This window comes from Sciurus vulgaris (genome assembly GCF_902686455.1).
Source record: "Sciurus vulgaris genome assembly, chromosome: 11".
In the NCBI taxonomy this organism is placed as follows: domain Eukaryota; kingdom Metazoa; phylum Chordata; class Mammalia; order Rodentia; family Sciuridae; genus Sciurus; species Sciurus vulgaris.
The window spans coordinates 110780996-110807928 of NC_136472.1; the positions used below are offsets into that span (position 1 = coordinate 110780996).

General features: G+C 38.2%; 1 protein-coding gene and 1 long non-coding RNA gene across 9 annotated transcripts in view; both read right to left on the reverse strand.

Annotated features, from left to right (window-relative positions):
- Nucleotides 1-25322, reverse strand: LOC306640297. Its single transcript, XR_013757791.1, has 2 exons — nt 19592-25322; nt 1-18350 (listed from the first exon to the last, which is right to left on the reverse strand). It is a non-coding gene; the product is annotated as an uncharacterized lncRNA (long non-coding RNA).
- CADM1 (cell adhesion molecule 1) overlaps nt 1-26933 on the reverse strand; it is a 316950-nt gene that overhangs the window by 228241 nt on the left and 61776 nt on the right. The window lies entirely within an intron of this gene.

Below are 26933 nucleotides of genomic sequence, written 5' to 3' on the forward strand. Positions count from 1 at the left end.
AAAAATCTAAAGAAAAATCTGATTTACTTACTCATGGGAAGTGGGGGCTGGAAATAGAGAGACATGGGAGGGGAGAGAAGAGGTACCTAAGCAACAATCAATATACTTAAAAGTTTAGAAAAGGATTTGTTCAAAAGTATCATTAGCTTTATATATCACTAAAAAACTTAGTTTTGGAAAAAATATTTTGAGATTATCACACTGATGACAGCAACAACAAAAAGAATTTTCTCATCCTAACTTAAAGCAATTTTCTTCAAATTTTCTTCTGCAAAAACCCCTGTAATATTCAGAATAATCTTAAATAATGATCAAATGACAGTAACTCCTAAGATTCATCCAGCACTTACTATACGCCAGCCACCATTTCAGATGCTCTGCATGTATTGACTCATTCAATTCTCAAAATGATCTATGAAGAAGATACTGTAGTGTCCCCGTTATCCAGTCAGGGAAATGGTAGCACACAGAGATGAGCTAACCTGAACAGGCTCACACAGCTAGTAAATGAGAGAGGTAAAAAGGGATCCTAGGAGTCTGGCTCCAATTCAGTTATTAATCATTAGAGTAAAATTAATCCCAAATTGGTATCTAGCATGAGATTCATAATATTACACTCAATAGAACTAATCCCTAATGTAAATGGCACTTCAATACTTAAACACACATATACACACACAAGCATATAGTTGTTAAATCTTAAGTAACGCAAATGCTGTGTTAAAATGAAGTCCTCTTCTAGAACCATTTGCTTATTTTTGTGTGTATGTAACTTCCATTATATCTAACCTAATGGACTTTTTCTCTTCATGAATGTAGGTAAGGAAGACAGAAAAAGGAAACATCCAACACTTCTACTCTGAAACAGACATCTTTATGACATTTAATTAAGCAATTTTTTTATTAGTTCAAGGAATCCTAGCTATTTTAATATCTATCATTTGCTTAAGCCCCCAAGAATGTAAAAGTCATCGTAACAAAAACAACACATCAACCACTTATAAAAGTAATACCCACTCAATTAATGCAACAGTCTATCTCTACTATAGAATATAGAATTATATTCTTTGCAAGTCTCTGGAAGATCCTATATTATACATACAAAGAAAACAGACTGAAATATAAAAGTGTAACTTACCAAAGATGTAGAATTTCATGAAATCAAAGTAAGTGCTGACAAGATCACTTGAATTATCAAGCAAAATCATGAGCCAATGAGAATCTAACAAAGACCAAATAACAACCAAAAGGGAAAATCTACAAGAACGAAGATTTATCTAAGCACTTAGGCGGAGGGAAGTGTCATATAGTGTCATTTCATCATTTAACTTTGTCAGAAAAATTGCACTGAAAACAATCAACAAATGATTCTTATTCTAAGAATGAGTGCAGAGATGAAATTACAGTTTAAATGTTAAATGCAAGATAAAATAATATGCCTAATTTTTAGTTTCACTCTTCAGGATAAAGTTCAATCAAATCTCTTTTATCTCTACTGACTATGAAATTCTGGTACCTGCTTTAAGTGGATTCACTTAGGTGACCTTTTCTAGGAATCAATTATCCTCTAATAAGGAGGATTTCCTGTACACGATCTGCATTTTAAAAGGAACTACAACTTCAGACTTGGATGAGGGAAACCTAGCATCTCTTTCTAGCAGAGGTCTAATGAGGGAAAAGTTTTGAGTCTGAAACATGGTTTCAAATCCCAGCTGAATCACACAGTAGCTGCAGTGACTCTGGGAAAATCTCTTAACCTCTCTCTGATATTTTTCACACCCGGAAAGTGAAATATTCCCTACACCTCATGGTGCTATTATGAGATAATGCATGTGAGATCAAACAAGATAACACATGTGAGAGCAATTTTTAACCTGTAAATGGCTAACAAAATATTATTCTTAAACTTAACATTTTTCCCTTCTCTAAAACAGGAAAGTTAATTTCACCAAGCATCAGTCATGTCATGTATTATATGTATTGATTGACAATTTGTTACAACTGTTAGATGCTAGGGACAAAGCTAAAGCCTTTAAAAAAAAAAAAAAAAGATTTGTTTTAATGAGCCCATTTGAGTTATGAGGGTTTTTTTTTCCGCTAGTTATAATAGAAGACATAAGTAAAAAGAAAAATTAGCATGGAAAGCAGTTAAGTAATATGATAGAAAATCTGTTAAAGAAACAAACAAAAAAAAAATTAAGAAACAATTGAAATTCTAAGAATTTGATTCCAACTGGGAACACTGGGGTAGGTTTCATGGAAGAAGCTGAGTGAAAGAAAAAGCCAGGGCGATCTTTGCATTGAAATACCTTATATGTGCCTCACTATATTTGGTTCATCCTGCTCTTTTTGTTCATATACAAGGAGTCCCCAAAACACAAACAATGAGAAAGCAATATGAGCTCTGAAGACCTTCAGTTCATGATTATCTACTGTACCAGCTGCCATGTCTAGCATGCAGCTTATATCCTACAGTGGCCCAGCTCTTCTGCTGATAATGCCAAGTTGCACCATTAATATACAACTCCACTGAAGACACTGACAGAAAATTTTAGCTCCAGGTCATGCATTTATGAAGAGATAATCAAAGACACATTTTTGTGAAAAGAAGGAATCATATTCAAAGCTGTGCATCTTTGGCCAATTGTCCGCTGCTTTCTTGTATTAAATCTCCAGAGTGAAAAAATATGAAACAATATATTTCTATTTTTGCCCATCAGAATCACTAAACCCTGATATGAAGTGAACTGCTCAGATTGTAAACATGGAATGAATAAATCTGCTGGGTAACAGTAAACTCAAGTAGCACAAATCACATCTAGTATTCTTATAGACACTCCTTATCAGTATTTAAGCAGCAGAGACAGTTAGAACCAACAACCACAGATAAAGCACACCACACCATTTAAATTCATCTGGTGCTCTGGTAGCCTAGTATTGTATTCTGTCCTACACAAACCTAGATGGCTTATTTTCAGACTCAACATACAGCCACCGTACTGATTTGTTGAATCCACTGTCAGAGAGGGTAGCCATGGACCTGCTTTCACACTGGTTAATTGCAAGGATTATAGATATACACAGGGGGAAAAAAAATGGTAGATTTTGTACTCACAGTCTAAAAACTCGAGCAAGCAATAAGATGTGACCTGCTAGTAAAGTAGTAAGATTAGGCTGGAGGTATAGCTCCGTGGTAGAGCACATGTGTAGCATGCTTGAGGCCCTGAATTCAATCCCCAGCACCAAAGGAGAAAATAAGATCAGAAAATGTTCAACACAATATTTTGACTTTTTTGAACTATTCAAATAATTACTGTTTAGACTGAATCATGTCAGCCACCGGGAATTCAATTTAATGAGAGTGGAGATGAGAAGGGGGAGTTTGTAGAACAATATAGCAAAAGTATTTTCAGTGAATTTGAAGGCTTTTGAGATGACAATTTTGTAAATATAAATAGATGCAAAAGTAATTGAATATGTAAGCAGGAATGTGTTTTTAGAACCATTAGAGAAGAGGATTTAGGAAAAATATGGTCCAATTCCTATCTTCTTTAACCATCCAAGGGAAAATAGATTTCAACTCACTTGAAAACTGTCTGGCTGGAGACTACACAATTTCCCCCAGTAGCTCATTAAACTGTTATATCACCTTGACAGTCAATTCCTGCAAAGTTAAATGCAAATCAAAACATTTTTAATTGAATCATGCATTACATGACTAAAGAAGCTCACTGTTTATAGTAAACTTGAGGTGAATCTTTACAAAGTAATTCATTACTGTGCTAAAATAACTATATCATCCCTGATCAACATAACTCAGACTTTAACATATCAAGTCTTCTTCAAGCAGTGAACACCTGTAGTGAAAAGGTGCTGCATTTATACTTGCTACATTATGATGTGGATCTGATTCTTGAACACCTGATTCAGAAGCAGATAAGAAGCAATGCTGATGAATAACTTTCTCCTTAAGAGGAAGAAAAAGTTTGCTCTTCCTCTTCTCTGCCCTTCAAACATTAAAAAGTCTTTCTTCAACAAAGTGAGATCTTATGAAGACTCTAAGAAAAAAAAATCTGCCTTACCCATCCTGGAATGCAAAGGTCACTTGTGGCTCAATGGCTATGTTCTATGTACTTTGGAAATCCATAGAAGAAAATGGAATTTCTTTAATAGCATAGCCTGAAGGTCTTAGGGGAGTGACCACCCAAGTGGTTAAGAACCTTAACAGTCTACTCATCTACTGCTTCATGTGATCTATTTACAGTCAAGATGGTCATAAAAATCCTACAGAACATGAGAACTAAGAAGAAATATCAAACTGCTACCTTTCCAGGCTTCCAAAAAGGCTATTAGCCTCAGGAAAACATGAGCCATTGGGAGTTTGCTTCAGCTAAGATCCACAGCAGAATCAGAACCAAAAGCATTATTCCATATTAAACACTTTTTAAAAATTCCTGCTGCAAATTACATTAAGGGTAACACCTTAAACCTTCCATATTTGCAATCAGGGTTTTTACATATTAATGTCAAGGAGCCTACAGCCCAAACCCTAATGTTTATCACTACCTGAAAAATCAAATTAAATATACCACGTGAAGGAACTAACCAAATTCTATCTCCATTAAACCCAAGCCAAGAGTGAGGCCTTGACAATAGGATTGAAGAGATTAGGGTTTAATTTAAACAGAATGACTGCAATAAAACAATTCAAATGTGAGACTTTACAGGAGCAAGTACTTAAAGCACCTCAAGACAAATATTTACATAAACTATACAACATCATAATCTACTAAAGATAAAAGATTCAGGAACCCATTAAATCATAATTTAGAAAACAAATATTACAGAAGGAAAGAAAAGGAGACTGCACTGTTAGCTGGGTCTTGTAAATGAATGTACAATGAAGATTTTTTTTAAGACAAGAGACAAGATTAATGAAGGGTGAAAATTAACAAAAAATAAAATAGGTCTTTAATTTTGCTACGGTCTGCTACTGACAGCATATTATAATTTGAAGTTTCTATACTTAAATTTCTTTCCCCTTGCAGTCCATCCTTATGTGCAGGTCAACGGAAACTTGCTTTTCTCCAGTTCCTAAGTAATTTCCAACCATTTGCCTCTTCCCTCCTAGACTGCCCCTGTGGATCTCCTTCCCGCTCACCCTCTCACAGTAATGTTTAATCCCTCATACTCTGAAACACACAAATAACTTTAAACAACATTCCTACCTTTCCCCTTCTTTCTCCAATCCTAGTAGAAGGTAAGAAAGGTTTCTTGGGGAAATCTCCTGATGCTCTTTAAGAAGCACACCATCAAGAGACATATGCCTTTTGAAGTCTTAAGCCCATGCTACATGTAATTTTATAAATTACAACTATCAGAGATTTCCAGTTTGCAAAAAGTTCCCAGTTAATGAAAGCTATGTTTTCAGGTTCATAAAGTCAATACCCCATCTGGTCTTTCAAAGTAGGAAATTAACTAAATCCTCTAGAGAATTAAGAAATCTCTGACCATGAACCTGAAAACGAGCCCCTAAGATTCAATAATCTGATTAGTTAAACTAGGTGAACATGATGACAGAATGGACCTTAAATGGGAAGATCCAGAGCTGGGAACAGATGCTAGACTCAAGAAGTGGCTCAGGTCCAAACCCAAAGTCAGTCAGTTGGCTCTTATACAGAGATTCATCAAGGGAACACATTTTTGTCCTTAGCCACTTTCATCTCCACTAAGCCCAAGTACTGAATGGTATTCATCTGCATAATGAATTGCTTTCTTGATCACTGAATTCAGCTGGTGAACTTCACCTTCAGTGTTACCTTGAGACACTTAGACTATTTCTCAAACCAGGTGTATATACCCAGAATTATCTGGAGTACTACTTTTAAAACTGCACAAGCCCAGAGTCCTACACTACAACTGTCGAATTACTCTCCAGGTAAACCCCCCTGAGCAAGTGTAGTTCTTAGGTTCTGAGGCTCTTCAGCCCCTTAAGCTCCTCTGAAACACACCCTCTGGGTAAGGACCAATGAGGTGGAATTTATAACAATGCACATAACCTAACACACAAAGGCACAGCCACACAGGAAACTGCCACACAAGCAAAGAGACAAGCAACAGCAAGAAAACTTAGAACTGATTTCCTTCTGATGACTACAAGCTTCTTCTTGCTCCTCAGCTGGTTGAAAGCTGTCAGCCAAGCTCTGGCCCCATGGGCAAAGGAAGCATCCAATAGCACTGGCACTCTTGCAATATTCAACAGGTTGCTCCAGGGGGTATGGACTTTGAAAGTTGCCATTATACTACTAGAGCTGGCATCCTGGGGTGTCACAGGTGTATTGATAATTGACTCAGTCTGTTTTGTTTACAATTTCCTGCCCAACAAATTGCATGTTTCTGCAGATGTCTAACAAATTCAGGACATTTAATTCCTCAGCTGCCACCATCCTGCTGTTTCCACCCTCCTCATCCATTGGTTACGATGGTGTCCAAAGACACATTCACCAGCATTAGAAAAGGTCATTAAAAAGCTCTTACGACCATCTGTACCCAGATGGACAGGTCTCCAGCCAAAACGGGAGAGGTCCGTGCTCAAAGGGGCCCAGAAGACCTGACTCCACGCAGCGCCACAGTTGGTTTTTTAATTATTGTTTGTGGGTCCTGAATTATTTACATTTGAGCTGTAAATCTTAATGACCCATGCCGTGTTCTTCTTGGCTTACTGATGATGAACAAAGCCAAAGCACTTTCATTTACCTGATTCAATGCTGCTGTAGGACAGGGGCCAAAGAAAAGTGCATCTTCCTAAATCGCCTTACACAGGTTCTTGGAACAAATCATTCTTGCTTGGATTCTTGTCTAGGTCATTTGCCATACAGTTATCAGTTAATTCCCTACTGCTTTCATAGTATCATCCAATGGTACATTTTCACTAGTGCAGGGATTTTTATTTTGTTTGAGTGGTTTTAATTCCTTGTTCCTTGACCTCTGCCTTGCACACACACAAAAAAAAGTTTGGCTTTATGTAAATTGAAAGTAGGACGATTTGTTTTGTTTTTTTAACAGTGGGCCTATAACATGCTACAGATTAATTTGGTGGTACCAGCTTCCAGGGTTCAATGGCCATAATTCATCCTGGCAAAGTGTGGCATGATCTTCACAACTAAAACCAAGGCACAGAAAGAGAGAGGGTCAATTGGTTTTACTAAAACAATCCCATCGGGAGAAATCAACTCAATCCAGGGTTGCCACTGTCCCTACCCAAATGAATAACGGAAGGAATGACCTTGACCCCCTGAAGATCTTTGTCCTAAGTAATGAAATTCAAAGCACTAGGACAAGTAAATTCTGAATTCCTAACCTGACCCATGGAAGCAGAGCAGCTCAGTCACACCTTTTCAGAGTAGTTGTAGTGCTTCATGACACTGTTTCCGCCTGCCCTTCAGAACTCCAAGCAGACGTGCTCACCAGCGGTGCCAAACTGTTAGACTCATCAAGTTTATGAACACTGCATACAAAATGCAAACATTTTCTTCCATTTGGGCAAACATTGGCAGGAGAAACTTTCTTTCCAATGTTAACAGCAGGGAGCTTAAATAAAAGTTCAGTTTCTCGAAGGGTGGGGGAAAGAAAAAGCTAATTCTAAAAATATGTCATCAGCAGCATGCCATTGCCAGAGAAAATTGTACATGTTTCCCTCAAGCACAGTTCGCTCAAATGAACTTGACAGCTTCAGAGATCACTTAAAAGAAAGGAAATTTGTTGCATGAGGCCTGCCAGATACAAAAGGGATCACATCTCAACAGATAAGACTTGATAGCGCCCCATCTCAAATATTTCTGTAGGATGATTAGGTGAACTCAAAATTAGTGCTTTGTCAAATACCACACAAAGGCATACACCCTGAGGGTATTCTTCCAACCCATTCATGGGACTCCTTACTGGAATTTAGCAATTAACTTTAAAATCTTGCTACTGCTATTAGTTTCCTAGAAAATAAATTAAAGGACATCTTGGCATACAAGTAAAATTACACAGTTAAAATAAGCTGCTTTCCCCTTGTCCACAGGTGTGCCCAGGCAAGGTAAACAATTTTAACTGCATTACAAATTATAGGTGTCAGTGCCTTCTCTCAAATCCACCAAAAGCTGGAAAACACTGCTCTCAGGCAGACCATTTACTAAAAGGGGACTATTCAGGATAGTTTACTGTTTAAACATAATACTCCAGTTACTGAAAACACTGTAAAAATCAGGTGTGAATATGCTTGTTTGACCTAAAGCCGCAGCTCTTGAACATCTGATTAAAAGGAAAAGCAGGCAGGCATTACAACTCCCCAGAAAGCAACAAAAATAAAAGGCTCCATCTTCAAGACGATGATCTCCAATTACAACACTATGCTGGTTTGAAGAAATACCCAGTACAGCAGTGAGCTGCACCATACCAATCAAAAAGCCTTCCCATCTCAACAGGGACAACATGGCAGCTAAGCTATCAAGTCAGCTGTAGAAGCTGAATACATCTATTTGTTTTCTCATCCTCTTGGCCATAACCTAGATTTTTGGATCCTGTTTTAAATTGAATACACCCTTTTACAAGTGCAACTCTTTCCGACAGTATGGTTAGTTCGTTCTGCTCTTCGAAAAGATGAGAGAAAAACTGTAAGAAGTTGGTCTTTAATATTAAAAACTTAATGTGTTTTTAACACATCAGTCCTTTAGATTTAATTCCAGACTTAATGCACCTGTCAAGAAACTGACTGCTGGCTATGGTTTTATTACAGCTATACATTTTTCTGACACTCTGAAACAGAAAGATTTTCAAAAGAAAATCCCAGGCAAAGTTCAGTTGAGCTGTTGTTAAAACACATACTTGGAAAACATTGCTTGTATAGCAAAAAATGAGCACAGGTTACTAAATACATGAAACCTAAAAAATGCTGCAAGCTGGATTTTTTTTTTTAAATGTTCGTGCATTTTTGTTGGTGCATTACAATCATACATAATAGTGTGCTTCATTATGCCAAATGCATACATGCATGTTTGTGCTTGTTTTTGATACAGAAAGACAAATGCTAACTAAGCCTTACTAACAACTGGTTAAAAACTAAATATGCTTCAATTTATATAGCCATCAACTTCAACAGTCAAGTGAGCACCAGAGGACAATTGTGACATTAGTTTGATGCTAGAACCTTACATTTCCATGAAACCACAGAACATGCATAAATGACGCTGACCATATTTAGAAGCCACAGTAGTTTAGTTTGGTTGTTTAACTTCTCCCATCAGAAAGAAAATTCTCAACCGGTGCTTTCTTTTTTTTTCCCTTAGTATTTTTTTCGTTGTAGATGGGCACAATACCTTTATTTTATTTATTTACTTTTATGTGGTGCTGAGGATTGAACCCAGTGCCTCACACATGCTAGGCAAATCCTCTACCACTGAGCCACAACCCCAGCCCCAACTGTGTGCTTTTAACACTCTATGGATTATACTTGCACCTGGATAAACTTGAAATACTCATCACTGAGCAAGGGGCAATAGAAAAGAATTTCCATTTAGACCTAACAAAACTCAAAACTTTTTTGTTCCTATGCATGGTAAAGAAGAGGGGTATACATTATAAGCATTTCCAAAAAAGACAAAAATTTTAAAAATACACAGCTATCTATTCTCCTTTTTTTTAATTTCGAAGACAATATGATAGATTTATCCTTACATCATAGTTCTGATTTTATCAAGAGCATGATAGAAATCCCACTCCGAACATTATTAACTAATATTAAGTAGAGAAGAACTCTTAAAGTTTCATCTGAAATGCAGAACACATACATATTTTACCAAAAGGTTTACTATGCATATTAATCTTTTATGCATTTTATTCCTCCAAGCGTGAAAAGAAACAAGTTGAAGTAATAGAGGTTGCCAGGTGTTGGTGGCACCCATTCCACCGTAATGACAGCCATGACTTAAGGTTTTGTCTTGCTCTACTCTTCCTATGAATTGCAAATCTTCAGGTTGCCACAGCAACTCTATATACTGATAGGTAAGCTTCAGGAAGCATCCTGGTCATCGCTTCCATCTTGTTTGCCTTGCCTCATAGCACTCCAGCGTCCCTGTTGTATGGGAGCACCAGTATGTCTGGGAGTTATTCTAGCACACTGTCCAGTTGCAGCGATTAATCATTCCTGCTTCTTGAACTGACATATCGAGGTGGGGAAACGACATCCTAAATGAGCAGAGCTGATTACCTGGGAAAGCAATTCTTCAAGATAGCACAGCTAACTAATAGCTCCATCTGCTACACATAAACACATTCCAGAGCCCCAGAAGTAATGTCAGGATACAACTAACAGAGTTGGGTCCTGTATGCCAGATTTCTGTGTGTCATCACAGGTGTTTGATGAGCACAGAAAGTACTTGAACTTTTCTTCATCTCCGGGATAACTGGTGCTTCTCATGCTGGATCACAGACCACCAAACGGGGTATGCTGGTAGGATTCTCAGTCTGACTTACTGATTCTCACACTTAACATGTGTGAAATAAAACTTCAACGTGAAGTTACATGAACTATACATAAAGATGTGCAGTAAAAAACACACATTTTTAAAACAGACCAACAACAAAACCTAATGATACACTAAAGATAAAAAGTTTTCTATTTCCATCAAAATATATGAGCACATACTAAGAAAAGATTTGCAGTTTGTTTTATAGTGACTAAATAAAAATAGAACCTTTAAGGATCTTGACAGACAAAGCATCACAGTTCTGTAAGTTAAAAAGAATTTAAGGCGGCTATGGTTAGAATTCATCGATGATCTCAGCAAACAGTTAAACACAATTTGGCAACAACAAGCAAAACTATACCAAGCTATTATTATAGACAAAATTATAAATGGCTCCCTGAATTTTTTAAAAAAATCTAAATAATCAGTGGCTTAAAGTCACCACTATAGACTCTGTCTTTTCTTTCATTATTAATAAACCTTTGATAATATAAAATCAAATTCTAACATCACAGTGCGGAGTGTTTAAGGAGGTTGCAAGTTTCCATTTTCCTGATCAAAGCATTGGCATTTTACAGTAGCTGCATTTAACACTGCCTCTGTATCGAATGGGAACAGGCTCCAGTTCTTTCCACATTAGCTGTGATTTTAATAACATGCCAAGCAAAACAGGCTGGCGTAATAAGTTTCATTGCACCCACTTCAACAACAGATAAGCACCTCATTTTCATACAGTTTCCACTTGTTGCTAGGTAACCACACCAAACGAGACATCTCCAGGCATTATGCAGAATGCTCACTCTTCACCCAAATTTGATGTGCTTTGGGCATTAAATACTGTTATTTTAACTATATCTGTCACTCAAACAGTTTGTGCTTTAGTCTAGATTGTAACACAGGTTTGTGGGATTGTTGCTTTTGAGGGGATTCTGATGTATAGAGATTCTAAAAGATAAACTACAATAATATGTCCCTGTCTTCCCCAAAGCAAACCCACTGCATTATCCAATGAATTGATAGCTTGACATTTCACAAAAAGATAAAGCAAACCCTCTCAAAAGATGTCCACACTATGCCCTCTTAACAGTAGACAATGTCAATTAAAAACTTCCTTACTGCTTTACGTGACCACGAAGGGAACTCTGTAAGCAGGGGTCTGTGTGGAGTTGGGCTTCACCTGCAGGCTTCAAACAGAAACCCTTTAACTAGGCGCATCTAGGCCAAAGCGGGAACCCCATCTGTCAGCCAAACAAACCAGCTTTCTGCTGGAGGAAGGGAAAGCTCTGCGGGAACAGATGCAGCCCGACCTAAGATACTGAAGGACTCAGGCGACAAGAAGGCAGGAGGGCTACCTGCAGGAAAGGCAACAGACACTGACATTTTAAAAAGAAAATAAATCTTAGCAAGCAGCACTAGGCATCTCCCAAACATGAATTGTCTTTTGAACTTCTGGAATATTTTATCCTACATAATTAGTGAATGCTACAAAAATGTTTTATCACTTCAACTTGCCATGGGGCTATAGTGATCCCTCTCACAGATAATAAAAATGGAAGAAACAAATCACAAGTAGGAGTAGCATCAAGACACAGGACCAGATTCTGACCCTCAGACTTCTTGACCCAGACCTCTGTTGCGATGTCACCCAGAGTATAGGTGCCGCTCTCTTCAGAGCCAGGGAGAAGGTTCGCACTGCAGCTTACTACCAGCCTTAACTACATCTTGGCTTGCTAAGCAATACTTTGCCCTCTTATTTTTACCCCCATGCTCTGAGAAGGAATTCAAAGGGTTCTGTCTCCAGGCCCTTCCCTTAGATGTATCTGGTGAACCTATGACAAGGGAATCACCCCTTTTCTCTATTCAGTTGGGACAAGATTTGGGCGGCCTTTGCTACAAGTAGCTGGGTTTCAAGCATGGTACCCTCTCCTCCTGCACCTTCCCATCTTTCCTTGCCCTCTCTGTGTCTCTCCACAGGTGGGATGCCTTATCCTACTTCAGTTCTTTTTGAAATTTGGGTAATTTCAGTTGAAATAGCAGGACTCCATCTCGATAGCTCACAGGGATGGACTAATAAGAAACAGGGAGAGAAATCTGATGGGTAAGGCAAGAACCAGGAAAATAACTGCTGTCTCAAGGCAAGTATGTTCACTAAATTCATTTAATTTGTTCCAAAGTGTCATGAGAGCTGCAGACAGGAATGCCACAGGTACAAAGAAGAATATAATGAAACCTTTCCATCTGTTCATCTGAGAATTTCATTTGGCCCAACGTTGTTTACTTTGGAAAAAAAAAAAAAAAAAAAGGTACCTAAAAGAAAGTTTAGAATTATCAGCAGCCAGGCATAGATGTCAATTAAATTTTAAAATGTGTCCGGCCATTCCATTGCTAAGCCTGCGTCCCAAAGGAACTCTCACAGCTGTACAGAGAAACACAAGAATCTTCACTGAAGCTCTGTTTACAGCAGGAAAACCATATAAGAAAAAATATGAAAAAAGTGGAATAAAAGGGGAATAGATAAACAGAAGTGTACGTGTGTTATGGAATACAAGGCAGCATGTAAGCAGAATAAGCATAATCTGTGTAACAGCCTGTAACAACATAAGACAAGGACACTTGCAGGTCAAAGACAGTAAGGTGAGGAATGATGAGGACAGTATGCTATCACGTATGCTCTCCCGGAGGGCTTCTATGGATTTTATGTTAACATTTACCTCCGGAAAGATAGACAGGCAGGCAGGCAGATGGAGGCACAAAGAGGAAGACAAAAGTTAGCTAGGATTAAGAGGGGTCATCAGTGGGAACTTCAACATTATCTAAAACATTTTTAAAAGGGAACTATATTAATGTATTAATTGGCTAATGAGAAATTTAAAAGTATATTTCTCATGAGCTGGAATGTGATTAAAAGGGATGATGTCAAGAAGTAAAAGAAACATGTATGAGTCTTCCAAATTCTAGCAAAGGATCAGTAGATGAACATGTTCTACCTCCTCTGAGAGAGGTTATTTTGAAAAGCATTCCAAGACAAAAATACAAATATTTATGGGAAAAAAATCACTCTCAGTGGATTCTGACCTATGTAAGTGTAAAATATCTGGACACCTAAGGGCTCTTTCAGAAAAGAACAAACTTTTCCAATGTAACTAACTACCCTACTGCCACATGGCAGTACATTCATTAAATGAAAAAATAATAATAAAATAATAACTCTTTTAATGCCTTCAGGATAATTGGCCATAGGATAAAATGTATAAATGGGACTCATTTATATAGAAGTGAATTCATTAAAAATGGCAAGAGTCCTTGCATCTGGTGAATTTTTAAGAGTTTGGAATTATGCCTAGAAGTTATCAGATTTGTTGCTAGTGAACCCCCATCTGTCATAGCTTGAATCTAAACTATATATAGCTCTTATTCCCCAAATCAATATGTTGTGTTCATGTAATCTAGTATCCAGTCTAGAAGCCTTGCAATTGTCTATAAGCTCCTCAATTCTTATTTTCACTATTCCTTGCTTGTTATAATTCTTAATATACAACTGACAGAATATAGAGATGTCACTTTAAAAACTTCACTCACTGAAGTTTAGCTGTAGAGGAAGGGAAAGAAAAAAACTAGCAGTGTGTGAGTGTGTGTGTATGTGTGGCACACACCCACATGAGCATGCATATAAAATGCAGTAAAGATAAAATGACAAAACATCATGCTACATTGTAGTAAAGAGGTTACTGCCTCAAAAGATTTCACAGGGACAAGTCCTAGATAAGACAACTTTAGAAATATCTATCTACAAGTCCAGGTACTGCCAAGCCCAACTCTCTTTTGAATGTCAGAGAGGAGCATCTAAGTCACATGGTTGTCACAGACCTACTTGAGTCCACTGAAGTCATGGGAGAAGACGATGGTCTGTCACCTTATACTGCATTAACATACTTTTCATACACTTCTCACAATCTTAATTATCTTCATTTCCAGCCTGCATGAGAACCAAAATCAATTTTTAAATGGGAATGAGCTCAAAGGAAAAGACAGGAATAACTATTTCTAAAATACTGTTGAATACTCAAAAAGCATAGCAATCCCTCTGAGGAGAAAACAACCAACCCATATTCATAGTCTCTAAGCAAAATATATTAACTGATACTATTCTAATAGATCCCAAGTCATTTATTTAAGTAAAACTGAACTAGATATGTTCATTCTGGACACTACTATCATAAGTACTACCTAAAATCATGTTATCTATGTTTTTTGAAGGGTAACTTCATGACACTAACTTAGAAGCACTCGACAAACAGCAGATGCAGTTCAAAGAAAATTGTTCTAAAATGTAATACACAGCTCTCTGCCTTTAAAACACAAAATATTGAGTTCAATTCAGGGGGAAAACTCCTTCCTTCTGCAAGGGATGTTTCAAAGGATATGAAGATGGAAACATTTGTAGAAAATTACAAATTAGCCAGATTGCAGGGGAAATGGACTCAAGTTTTCTCCAAACCCTATAGTTCTTCAAATTCTATAATTCAACTTGAATATAAACATAAATATGCACACATACACCCCTAATAGGGTTACCTCTGCATAAAACACTTGTAAGACATACTATGAATAAAGTATTATGAAAAGAAGGCAACATCAAATAAACTTAGAAAAATTTAGAAACAATAAGCTAATGTCTTTGCTCTCCTGGTTTATTCCTAAAATTCTACAGCTCCCACACTTTCTCCATTTTCTTCCTGCTCTGTCATTTCCCTCCAGATAAAAGATGGAGCCAAGTATCCTAGAAAGATAGCTAACTCTAGGTGTTTAGAGGCCCTGTCTACTTATTACCTTAAAACTTCTTTTTTTCTTTGAAAGGCATTCTTTCTATAACAAGTTTCAAAAATAAATTCTGTCAACATTAAATCACATCTTCTTGAATTATAAACGTATCAAGCTTGGGGAATTAGCCTTAAGCTGTCAACATCAAAGCAAAGGAGTCCTGCCTTAAGTGAGAACCACCCACCTGATTTATGGCTCTGTCCTCCACATCCAGAGCCATGCTAAGTAGAAAACAAAGGGGTTATCAAATTTCAGTAATTAATATGAGTAAACATGAGTTGAGCTAACAAAAGCAATTACTTGGAAGTTTAGTACTATTATCTCAACATTTCATGTTTTGCCTTTTCCAATGGAAAACAGAGATTAAAATGAATGCCTCAGGACAGGAGATATGGTCATTTCATTCAAAAGTTACCGTCCACCTGTGTAGCACAGTTGACAGCTAATTTAATACTCTCTTCCAGATAAAATAAATTACTCTGGCTTCAGTTTATGAAGAATAAAGAATCACTCGTATTTTTACTCATTTTTGATATGAAAAAAAATTATTTGAACTTTGTGAACTAAAACTGGCAAGGAAGGTATAAGGCTGCAAATGTTTGTTTCTGATGGTATCTTTACATTTTGCTGATGTTGTTGGAAATACTCACTTTGATATTCTGGCTTGGGCCTGCTTTTTTCTGCACTTCTTTTTGGAGTCATAAATGAGTACTTCTACTGTCTCAATTATATTAAAAGGAGCAGAAAGGGTAACAACTATAATTTCTTTTCTCAAAAGAAAACAAAAGAGGGCTGGGGTTGTGGCTCAGTGGCAGGGTGCTTGCCTGGCATGTCTGAGGCACTGGGTTCAATTCTCAGAACCACAAACATATAAATAAAACAAAGGTTCATCAACAACTAAAAAATATTTTTTAAAAAAAGACAAAAGCACCAGACAAAAAATGGATTGATAGCTACTATTACTGGGCACAGTGACACATACCTGTAATCCCAGTGGCTCAGGAGGCTGAGGCAAGAGGATGGTAAATTTCAAAGCCAGCCTCAGCAATTTGGCAAGACCCTAGGGAACTTAGTGAGACCCTGTCTCAGAGTAAAAAAAATAAAAAGGGCATGGGATGTGATGCAATGGTTAAGCACCCTTGGGTTCAATCCCTGGTCAAAAAAAAAAAAAAAAAATGTGCTTATGTGTGTATCTACACACACAACACACACACACACACACACATACACATATCTATGTATATACATGAACACACAAAGTTTAATCTTAAAGAAGCAAAATAATAATTACATTATTTGACATATCAATGTAAATGCCACCGTACGGTCTCTGACTATATCATATTTGGGTCATCCCTTCTCATAACCCACATCCACTCCATCACTAAGAATTTAGATTCAGCCTCCTAAATACTTAGCAATTTCACTCACTTCTCTCTATGTCTACTCCACCCCACCCCCACCACTACCCTGATAGAGGGCACGGCCACCTCTTGTCAACAGTAGCCTCCTGACTATCTGTACCCATCTGTACTCATTCATGCCCCTCCAAGATCAACCCATGGTCTTCTTTTCCAGAAAATAACTGGGGTCATGTTACCATTCATAAACTCCTTAAAGTCCCACACAGCCTTCCCGTAACTCCTAGAATGAAACCCCTAGCCCTTCGCGCAGCCTGCAGGCCCCTGAGCAGTCTGGCCTGCTCCCAACTCACACTCTCCTCTCTGGCCCCAGGTTACTGACTCCAGACAGTGGGAGTCTTCCAGCGCCTTCGCCTGGCTCTGTCTGGAAAGCTCATATACCCTTTTTAACCTGGCTAACCCTGGTCAGGTGTCCCCTTCAGATCACAGATCAACCAACACTTCCTGGGCGAAGCCCTACCTGGCCTCGCTGACCGGATCATATTCTCCTGGTGTGTGATTTCCTTGAACCACAGGTATCTCCCCACTGGCATTTGTATTGCTTTATATTCTGTGCACTTGTGTGACCAATTAATAGATAATCATATTAAGTATATATAATAATTGTTCCTTGACTTTAAGAAGCGTGAGAGCCAAGTCTGCTTCTACTTGACATGGTCCTCTTCTTCTCAACCCTTAAGCCTCCCCCTTGCCACTGCCCAGCACCTTAGCACATGCTTACTAAAATGTCTTGAATTAGTGAATGTATGTTTTATGATTACCTATTTGGGGTGCCTTCCTTAATGGATTATGAGGTCAGGGATTCTGCCTTTTTCCCTCTTTGCACCTCAACATGTAGCCTAGAGCCTGGCACATGGTGAATTGTCCATCAATAATTGTTTAATGAACACTTGAGGATAATAAACAGATTTTTGTTAATATAAAAGAAGTAGCTCTGCTCGTATCTTGGAATGATTAAGAATTCCAACATTTATTTGTATTGCTCAGGAGAGTCAATTACCTAAACTTCCTGCGGTGCTGTTATATGTGAGGAATTTGTTGAAATGCACAGGTGACTCTGATGGCCTGCGGGCATTACATATCCACCTACGTGGAACTGCTCCCTTTAGGCAAGTGTAACGTGCTCGTTCTCGGCTCACACATGACAAGAGAAAATTTGTCCACACAAACTTTTATTTAAACAGGAGCCTATGTGTTTAGAAGGAGAAGGAAATTGACTCCTGTATGCTTCTGAGAGTTTGAGTTCCTATCTTATTCACACAGCACATGTATTCAAATGCTCAAAGCCTATTTTTCTGCTCAAAACCAGATGAACAAAAAGAAAGCTAGTACTTAAATTACATTCCAAATCACAGTTACCAACCTCCAACTCACCAAATTCAATGTCACTTTAAAGGGGCTCTGTAAGCCAAATGGGTCATCCAATCCAAATACTGCAGCCATCAATCTCTTTTGGTGTTTTGGGAGGACAGACACACAGACCCCAAACGATCACACACACTACAAGACATCATCTGTAGACTGCTGTGCAGTGGCTTTTCTTCTTCTTCTGCAAAGGCATGTAGATAATATTTCAACAATAACCACACATTTCTCCCTGTGGTATAGACACATACAAAATGCATTAGGAAAAATGCCAATAACTGAAATGCTTTTCTCAGTAGCTCTATTCAAGTGAGTGTCTCACAGGTGCCACAGAAGTGCACAGCTTTCTGAATTTGGTTCCAAAGGGAGCTCAAAGTCAATAAGCCTCCTCAGCTATCATCCAGCATGACTAAATCACTCCAAGGGCAAACCTTTCTGAATTATGTGACCATTTCTTTTGCAGAGTTTTACCGAAAACGGCATGCCATAAACCAATTTAATTCAAGGTAACCCAAGCTGCTGGGTGAAAAGGAGCCCAAGAAATGAACAGAAGGAAGAAAACGCAAACGTTTCAAGTTACACAGGATCCTCAATCACACCAGAAATGAGCACAAATTGACAGACCTAGAAGGTTCCCAGGACCTATAAGGTATCATTCCAAGTATAATCCCCATTTCACATTATTAGGATAAACCTGCCATTATGTGGGGTATTTTGCCTTTTAAAGTGATATAGCTAAGGATATTCTTTGCCAAAGAGAATTATTCTGAGCAAACACGTCAGTTGGTTCAATGATGTTCAGAGGACATTCTAGGATGCCTTTTATGTTGTTCTCTCGTGAGCCATGGACAGGAGAACGAGGGAATTCTCCACTCAGAAAATACCCAATTATTTTAATAGGATTACAGTTTAGATTGACAATGTTTTAAATAGCCCCCTGAATTTATTAGCTTGCCAGCACTTCAAATAAGTAATTTTAATGCTAAGATCTTTTAAGTTTAAGTAAAGGGCTGGCAATGAGACAAAAATTTTCCTCTAGCTTTTTAAAACATGACACTTTGGCCATCAGATGGAAGTTCATGAGCTCAGTAGTAAGGACCTTCACACTGGGTGCTCCAGGTCTATGATTTGCTGCATTTTTAAATACATGATTTTCTCTGAAATTTTTTTTATTACTCCTCTTTGGTTTCCAAAAGCATTCTGGCTTGACCTGGACACAGGGTGACAGCAAGGTTCACATGAACCTTTGACAAAGGAAACCTATCCTTTAGTCCCTAAAGCTTTCATATTACTTGTCCCCAACCCTCCCCTTTGTTACAGATGAATCAATCAGATGGACACAGGACCTACCATGAACAAAACACCAGGCCAAATGCTGGAACTAGCCAAGTGACTTGTTTCCCTATGCTAACTACCCACCTAGCAGCCTCAGAGAACCTGGCTGGACTCCAGCTCAGCCATATCCTGTGTTACCTTTGACAGCTTTCTTCACCATCCTGGCTTGGTTTCTTCATCTATGAAACAGGGGACATTGGTTCTTCTCTTGTAGGAATCATGTGAGGAGCAAGTGAGATAACCTGTGGTCAGCACTAATACAGCACTGGGAGACAGTAAGCATGCAGAGAAGACTCGCTCAGTTACCACGGGCCCAGTTGCTTGTTTCCACCTCCCTTCCCACTCTTCAGCCCACTGAATTCCTATCCCAGCCCCTATTAAAACAGAATAACCTAAACTCCTTAAAAAGAGTTGTTAGCGCTTGCCTGGCAAGCACAAGGCCCTGGGTTCAATCCCCAGCACCGCAAAAAACAGAAAACGGAAAAAAAAAAAAAGAGCTGTTCTAGAAAGCTGAGATCTAATAACAGCATCAATATTCTAAGGATTATTACCAGTTCTTACTTTCTCACCCAGTTGCTACAAATTCAGTTAAACATGCTCAAGTCCCACCTTAATCATATGGCCTGGGAAACACAAGCAGTAAAGGAACAAGGGTAGGCAAACTCTACCTAGGGGCCAAATTCAGCCTAACACCTAGGTACAGTTTTTACATTTTGAAATGGTTAAAAAAAATGAAAAGAATATTTCATGACACAAAAGTTAAATGAAATTTAAATTTTTAATATCCATAAAAAAGTTTCATTGGAACACAGCCAAACTCTTTAGTGTACATATTTCCTGTGGCTGCTTCTGCATTACAACAACCAAACTGAATACTTTCTGACAGAGACTATAAGGCCAAAAACATTTACTATCTGGACCTTTACAAAAAAAGTTTGCCAAGCCCTGTCTGGAAAATTATTTTCTGGTTTGGAAAAAGCTTAGCACATGGTGGTAAATCTTTAAGAAACCCCCCCAAAAAACCTGGTAAAACCACATGTAATATTATTTGAATATCCTACAAAGACACTCAGCAACAGGGCTTGGATTAATTTATTCCATGGTGATGGGGGCTCTGAACTTGACAAAGATAATTCTATCACCTTCCTACATCTTACTACTGTCCCACTCCACACCAACCTACTAACTTAAATGAGAAAGAGAAAGATCCTCACATAAAATAATGCTCACTTTATGTGCAAAGGGTGATGCAAAGGGGCAGAAGACTCCCAAAATCTCCATTTCTTTTTTTTAAAACTCTGAAAATTTTTATGGCTTTAAATTTAGATAAATTTGTTAAGAGGTTTCTCTAAAGGTGTTCTGGAAACATTCACCTTCTTGAGTTTCTTTGCTGTTTCGCTCTTACATAATATTGCCCCTCTCATATGCTACCCCCACTGGTTCACTGGATCTTGGGGTGAGGTTTTTTGCTTGTTGTTGCTGTTGTTGTTGGGTTTGGGGGTTGCAGGGGTGGCATTCTATTCTTGATTCTTTGCTCTATGTCTCAAGTCTTTTGTCATGTCCTTTGACTCTAGAACCTAAATACAGTTAAGGTAACAGCAATAACAACAAATACAATTGCTTAGTTTGGTCCCCTGATTCAAATATTGAATTTAACTCTCAGTGGCCCAGGGATCTTCTCTTCCCCACAATTTGGAAATCTGTGAACCTCATTATCAGATCAACTAAGAGAATGAGGATAGATGTTTGCAAATTTATCCTCTGTTGTAGCCCAAGGTATTGTGGGATTTTAGCTTATTAATGGTGGAACCCCCTCCTCCTTCTAACATAGAGCCTGTAATGCAGCTGTAAAGTACATAACTTTTGTTGAAAAAAAAGGCCATTTCTCAGTGGTCAGCAGATAAATGGAAGAGCTGCTGCAAAGTTGCCTCAGTCAGATTTGAACTTTGTTCCCTTTACTCCTATCATCTTCCATGCTGTGAACAGCACTGGCAAGAAAGATATAAAAAATCAACAGAATCCAAGTAGTAATTCTTGTGAATAGATAGTCTAATGAAGAAATCTGCTGAGCAGCACCAGGAACTATTTACACTAATATACAACAAAATCCAGCAGAGTGGGAAGTTCTAAGAGAACTTACACCTTGGATCAAATGTTTCTCCCCACTTAGAGACTGCTTTTACTACAAAAGAGGGTAAGGGTAAGAAATGTGAGATGTGCCCCAGAGTGGAATGGAAATCTCTATTATGTTCTTGAATACATAAATCTGAGCTTGTTCAATTCTTTCTCAGTCTGAAAAGGAAAGGCATTTTCTTTTTTCTTTACCCACATTTGAGGCATAAGGGGAGAAAGAAGGTTGAGCCAGAGAGACAAGACAGTAGCCCAAGGCCAATTCTCTCTGGACGTAACAGCTAACACTATTTTGAATGCATTTCCAAACCACATCAGCCAAAAATTGCCAGTCCTTTCCATCTGATTTAGACTAGATATTTCTACAAAAATCAGCACAGGAAGACATTCTCTTGACTAAGGAATGCTGTCTTGATCTTATCCAAAAGACAGTGGGTAACTAGCAGTTTCACAGAAGCAGAAGAGAAAGAAGGAAGACAGCAAAGCAATGGGTAAGTCAATATTCCTTAAATTGCCTTTTATCACAAAATGTTTAACTCTCAAATCCTAATCACACCAAATTAAAACTCCAAAGTCAGATTGCAAAGAAACTAAAAAGAGAACATTCAGGCTGGGGGTGTAGCTCAGTGGCAGAGACTTGCCTAACCTTCATGAGGCCTTGGGCTTGATCCCCAGCACTGAAAAAAATTAAATAAATAAAAATAAGAAAAGAGCATGCTACTTGCTGGTTTGCTTTTCTTCAGAATCTTTTTTTTTTTAATCACAGGTTTTATTTGCTATCATAAAAATGATACCTATAACCAGAAGTTGCAGGGTGGACTTCACACTTAACTCATTATCAGGGTGGAGAAAAAGGGAGTTTGAGGAGATGTTTTATCATTCTTAATCAAAAGAAGAATGTAATAGGGAAAGGAAAACAAAACAGAAGCTCAGCTAACAACACATAGCCTTAATATTCCACGTGAAAGCAGACAGAACTATAGGAGCATTGCAAAATGCCTGATCGCTGACTGAATGTATTTTAGCATACTAGTTGTCATAGCAAGTCAGGATTTGAGAGCACATTTCTGTTTTGACATCTGGCCCATAACAAAATTACTATTGATCTGTTGTGAGCTTCCAGCAAAAGAGTATAACCTAGTCTCAGAACAAAGAATCATCCACTAAATAACAGGCAATAATCATCCTGTGTTTGTGCCTTTAGTTCAAAATCACATCTCTTCTGGTGTTCTGCTTGGTCCATTTTGGGATAAGCTTCCTATTCCTGAATAAGGTGTCCAGACCTTTTTTATTTATTTATTTTTTTAATGAATCTTGCCAGTACAGGATTAATTCTGCCTTCTGGCTTTCAGTAGCCTTGTGGCAGCAGCAGTATAATGCTGACATCTACCTTGCGCATACACTTCGGTTTGCTGCTGATTCTGGAAACTGACAGGACAAGCATTATTTTCCAACAGATGTTCTACAGGCAGTGGAAAGAAACGATGAAACAAATCAGACAGAGCTGTTCATGGAGGTTTGAGAGGAGAAAAAAAATAAAAGGAAAGGAACATCATCAGCCTTGTTTCTAATTTATTTTCATAGCTCTAGAAAAATTTATAGGCAAGTGCCACTCACAAATGACATAGCTTTCATTAAAATGATCAGTTAGAATTTTTAGTAGGCTATATTTTTCAATGATACTAATAAACTATTAGAGAACTTTTACATAATGTGATTTCTCCCAAAGAACCAAGTTCCTTTTGTAGCCTGGTTTAGCTGGGTATTGACTATGTGTCCTCCAGGATGGTAAGTACCCACCACATTTCAGGCCTTGGCCATTTGCATCCCCAAATACATCACTGCCTCCTTTGCAGAACAAAGCTGTATTAACCAAGAAGCTATCTGATGGTTTCCTTTGCCTGCATCAGTCAAAAGAAGACAAACAATATAGATCAAGTGCATCTGTGCTCCAGACTGCATTGATTTGTTGCATGTGTGGTTAAATTCTGTCAAATAGTCTTAAAGGTGAAGCATTATCATCAGAGAACCCACTCTGGGCGGGTGGCACTGAGTCATCAGTGGGTCTTCTGCCATGCACAGCAGCTGCAAAACTTGACCCAAACCAAAAGAACATTTCATACGTGTGATCCATGAAACCCCCACCCCCCATCTACTTCCACCAAAGGACTTTTAGTAAGTGATTTTGTAAGAGTAACCAGATTTCTTACCACTAGAGAAAACCAGTTCAAAAGGTAAAAGGGTCAGGGAAGGGAAAGACAATTTTATGGAGATCAGGAAGAAATACTTGTTCCTGAAGGCTTTTTGCCATGATACTTTAACAAGCACTGAGGCAAGTGCCCATCTCGGATGGCTTTGATACAGTCCTGACAGCAGAGGGAAGGTAGACAACATAGCCTGCTCTCTTCTAGGAACTGTTTTATCACTTCCAACATCTTTGCCTCTACAGCCCTGGCTGGCTCATACATCACTGATTTGCATAGATTAATACACTGAAGCACTGCACATTTCTATTCGTGGCCTCAAAGGATATGGTCTGTTGACAGACTGCACTTTAAAAGGACCAATTAGTTAACTAATGTTTTGCAGAAATGTCCACATGCTGACCTCAGCAATATTAAAGGCATACAATTACTATGCAAAGTCATGAATGTACACCCGTTTCAGAGTTATCTATGAGAAACTGTCAGATCAACTTTAATGACAAAGCACAGCCAAGTGGTGTTTTGAGAGAGGGAATCTATAACACTCCAGTAGCACAGAAGGTCTTTTAATAATATCTGCACTGAGAACATGAACAATTGCTCATTTTCCTGCTTTATTTTTCCCCATCAAAACACTGGAGTAGGGCTCAGAATGTCTAAAGTAAATCAGACTTTTAATAAATTCTGTTATGCCTTTATTATGTGCTAATAAATTTTTTTAAGTCTGTTCCCTATATTAACAGCTCCATAAATTCAGCTCTACAAGTGGCAGAAACCAGAAAGTACAGCAAACATTTATCCTGGATTTGCCAGGGCAGACCTGATTTCAAATATTCTATCCCTTTGTACTCATAAATCACTGAAATGCCCAGAAATTCATATATATTTAAATGTCCAAACTATATCTTTCAGAATTCATTCTATACTTGGTCAGGGCAAAATAATTATTTGGCATAATCTTCTTATTTCTTTTACATTACCTTTGTGCTTTAATTTTGGTTCAGAATATATAGTCATTTTGCAAATATGTGCAAAGCAAACATTTCATCTCCGGACAGAGACACTCTCCCTATACCCACCACAAGACACAGTAATGTTTTCTCTGCTTGTAGTCCCATTAAACCCTCAGCTATTGGGTAGGGATTCTATCTGTCCTGTTAACCATTATTTCCAGCACAGTTCCTGGCACTCATTGGGTCCTCAGTGAAAACTTGCTGAAATCTTGAAAGAGAAAAACGAATCCTATACAAATAAAGAATTATACCCTTACTAGGAAAAAAAAAAAAAAATCTCAAAATAATTAGATAAATGCAATGGAATGCCTCATTAATTCAGAGATATGAACCACTTCTCCACCTATGCAAGTATGTGTGTATTAATTACAAGAAGAAAGCAAAAGGGGAGTCTGGAGGGAACACACTGAATCCATGGAGGGAGGCACTAGATCCAATAAGACCAGAAGGTCACCATTTGAATAATAAGCCAATTGACTGTGGTTCTTGAGTTTGGGGAGGTGGGTGGGAAATGAGGATATTTGGTGACCCACTGGCTTTGCTTTCATTCTTCAAGTACAGGAACCTACCTCAAGTTTAGTTTAAGACTTTAGCAATGACAGTTCTTAGGAATAAGGAAATTGTTTCTTTTCTTCTTCTGGAATAAAAAAAAAGAGAGAGAAAAGAAAAGAAAACAGTAAAATAAATGTCTAGGGGCAAGGGAGTAAAGTCCTGCCTTCTCCATGCCTGTCCCTAGAAGCTAAGAAGTCATGTGCATGCTGCTAAGGGTTTCTCCCATTGTATGAAAAGGGTGAGATATGTTGTACCTTACAGGAAGCATGGAATACTTCCATGAAATGGATGACTTGAACCTCAGGGTCCTTGAAGGTCTGACCATTCAAATGGAAAATAGATAAAACTTAGCTAGGGATGATGGCACACACCCATAATCTCAGCAATTTGGTAGGCTAAGGAAAGAAGATCACAAGTTCAAGGCTTGCCTCAGCAAATTAGTGACACTCTGTCGCAAAAAACAAAGAAGGCTGGGGCTGGAGCTCAGTGGTAGAACACCATTGGGTTCAATCCCTAGTAGCACAAAAAACATTTTTAATTAATAAAACAAATACTGAATATGCCTGCTATGGTTTGGGTGAGGGTCCCCAACCGTAGATGTGTTAAAGACTTAGTCTCCAGGCACGTGCTTTTGTGAAGTAGTGGAATCTTTAGGAGATAGTTAGGTCATTGAGAGCATGCCCTCAAAGAGGACCAGGGGACCCTGGGGTCTCTTCTGGTCCCTGGCTCATGATGTAAGCAGTTTTCTCTGCCATGTATTACAGCCATGATGTAGGAACCCTTGGGCCCTTGCTCAAGGCCCAAAATAATGGAGTTGCCTAATCCTGAACTGGAACCTCCAGAACCAAAATACACCTTTTCTCTTTTTAAGTTAACTGCCCCAGGTATTTCATTGTAGTAACAGAAAACTGACTAATACAACATCATAAGATAAGCACAAGATTTTTAAAAATCTATAATGTTGTTTCATTTCTACCAAGACACCTAATAATGAATTTTGTAACTCCTACATGATACTGCAAATCACTAGAGAAAAGACTCGATTAAATTCACTACTTGGGAATAGTAGTTTCTATCATGACATAAAGATCAGGTGATTTTTGAGCAAAAATACTGCTTATTATGCTATTAAATATGTGGACATGATTAAACTTCATAGAAAATAGGCAAGGTACTGACTCTTGTTCACACCAATCACCTGGCTGCTGCAGGCTAAGATTTTCAGAAAGAAATATGGACTCTGAAATCAATGACAAGTTGTTCTATGACACAATCAGCACCCCTCTCATTATTTTACAATCCCCCAAATCCTAAATCAGCCAACTCTGACAGCCCTGAGGGTTTCGATTGATCTTAAGTTCAATGAGCAATGTGTAATCAGGCATCCTAAAGGCTACACCTAGAGGGAAAAAGCAAGGATAGTTCTATTTTAAGCTGATTGGAACAGTAAACATTCAGCAACGTATACAGTATTGCTAAGGGCTAAGCACTGTGCGAGGCACCCAAAATTCTATGATATATTAATATCTGCTCTTGCTTTTACTGAATTAACTCAAACAGGAAGCCAAGTGAACAGAAAGA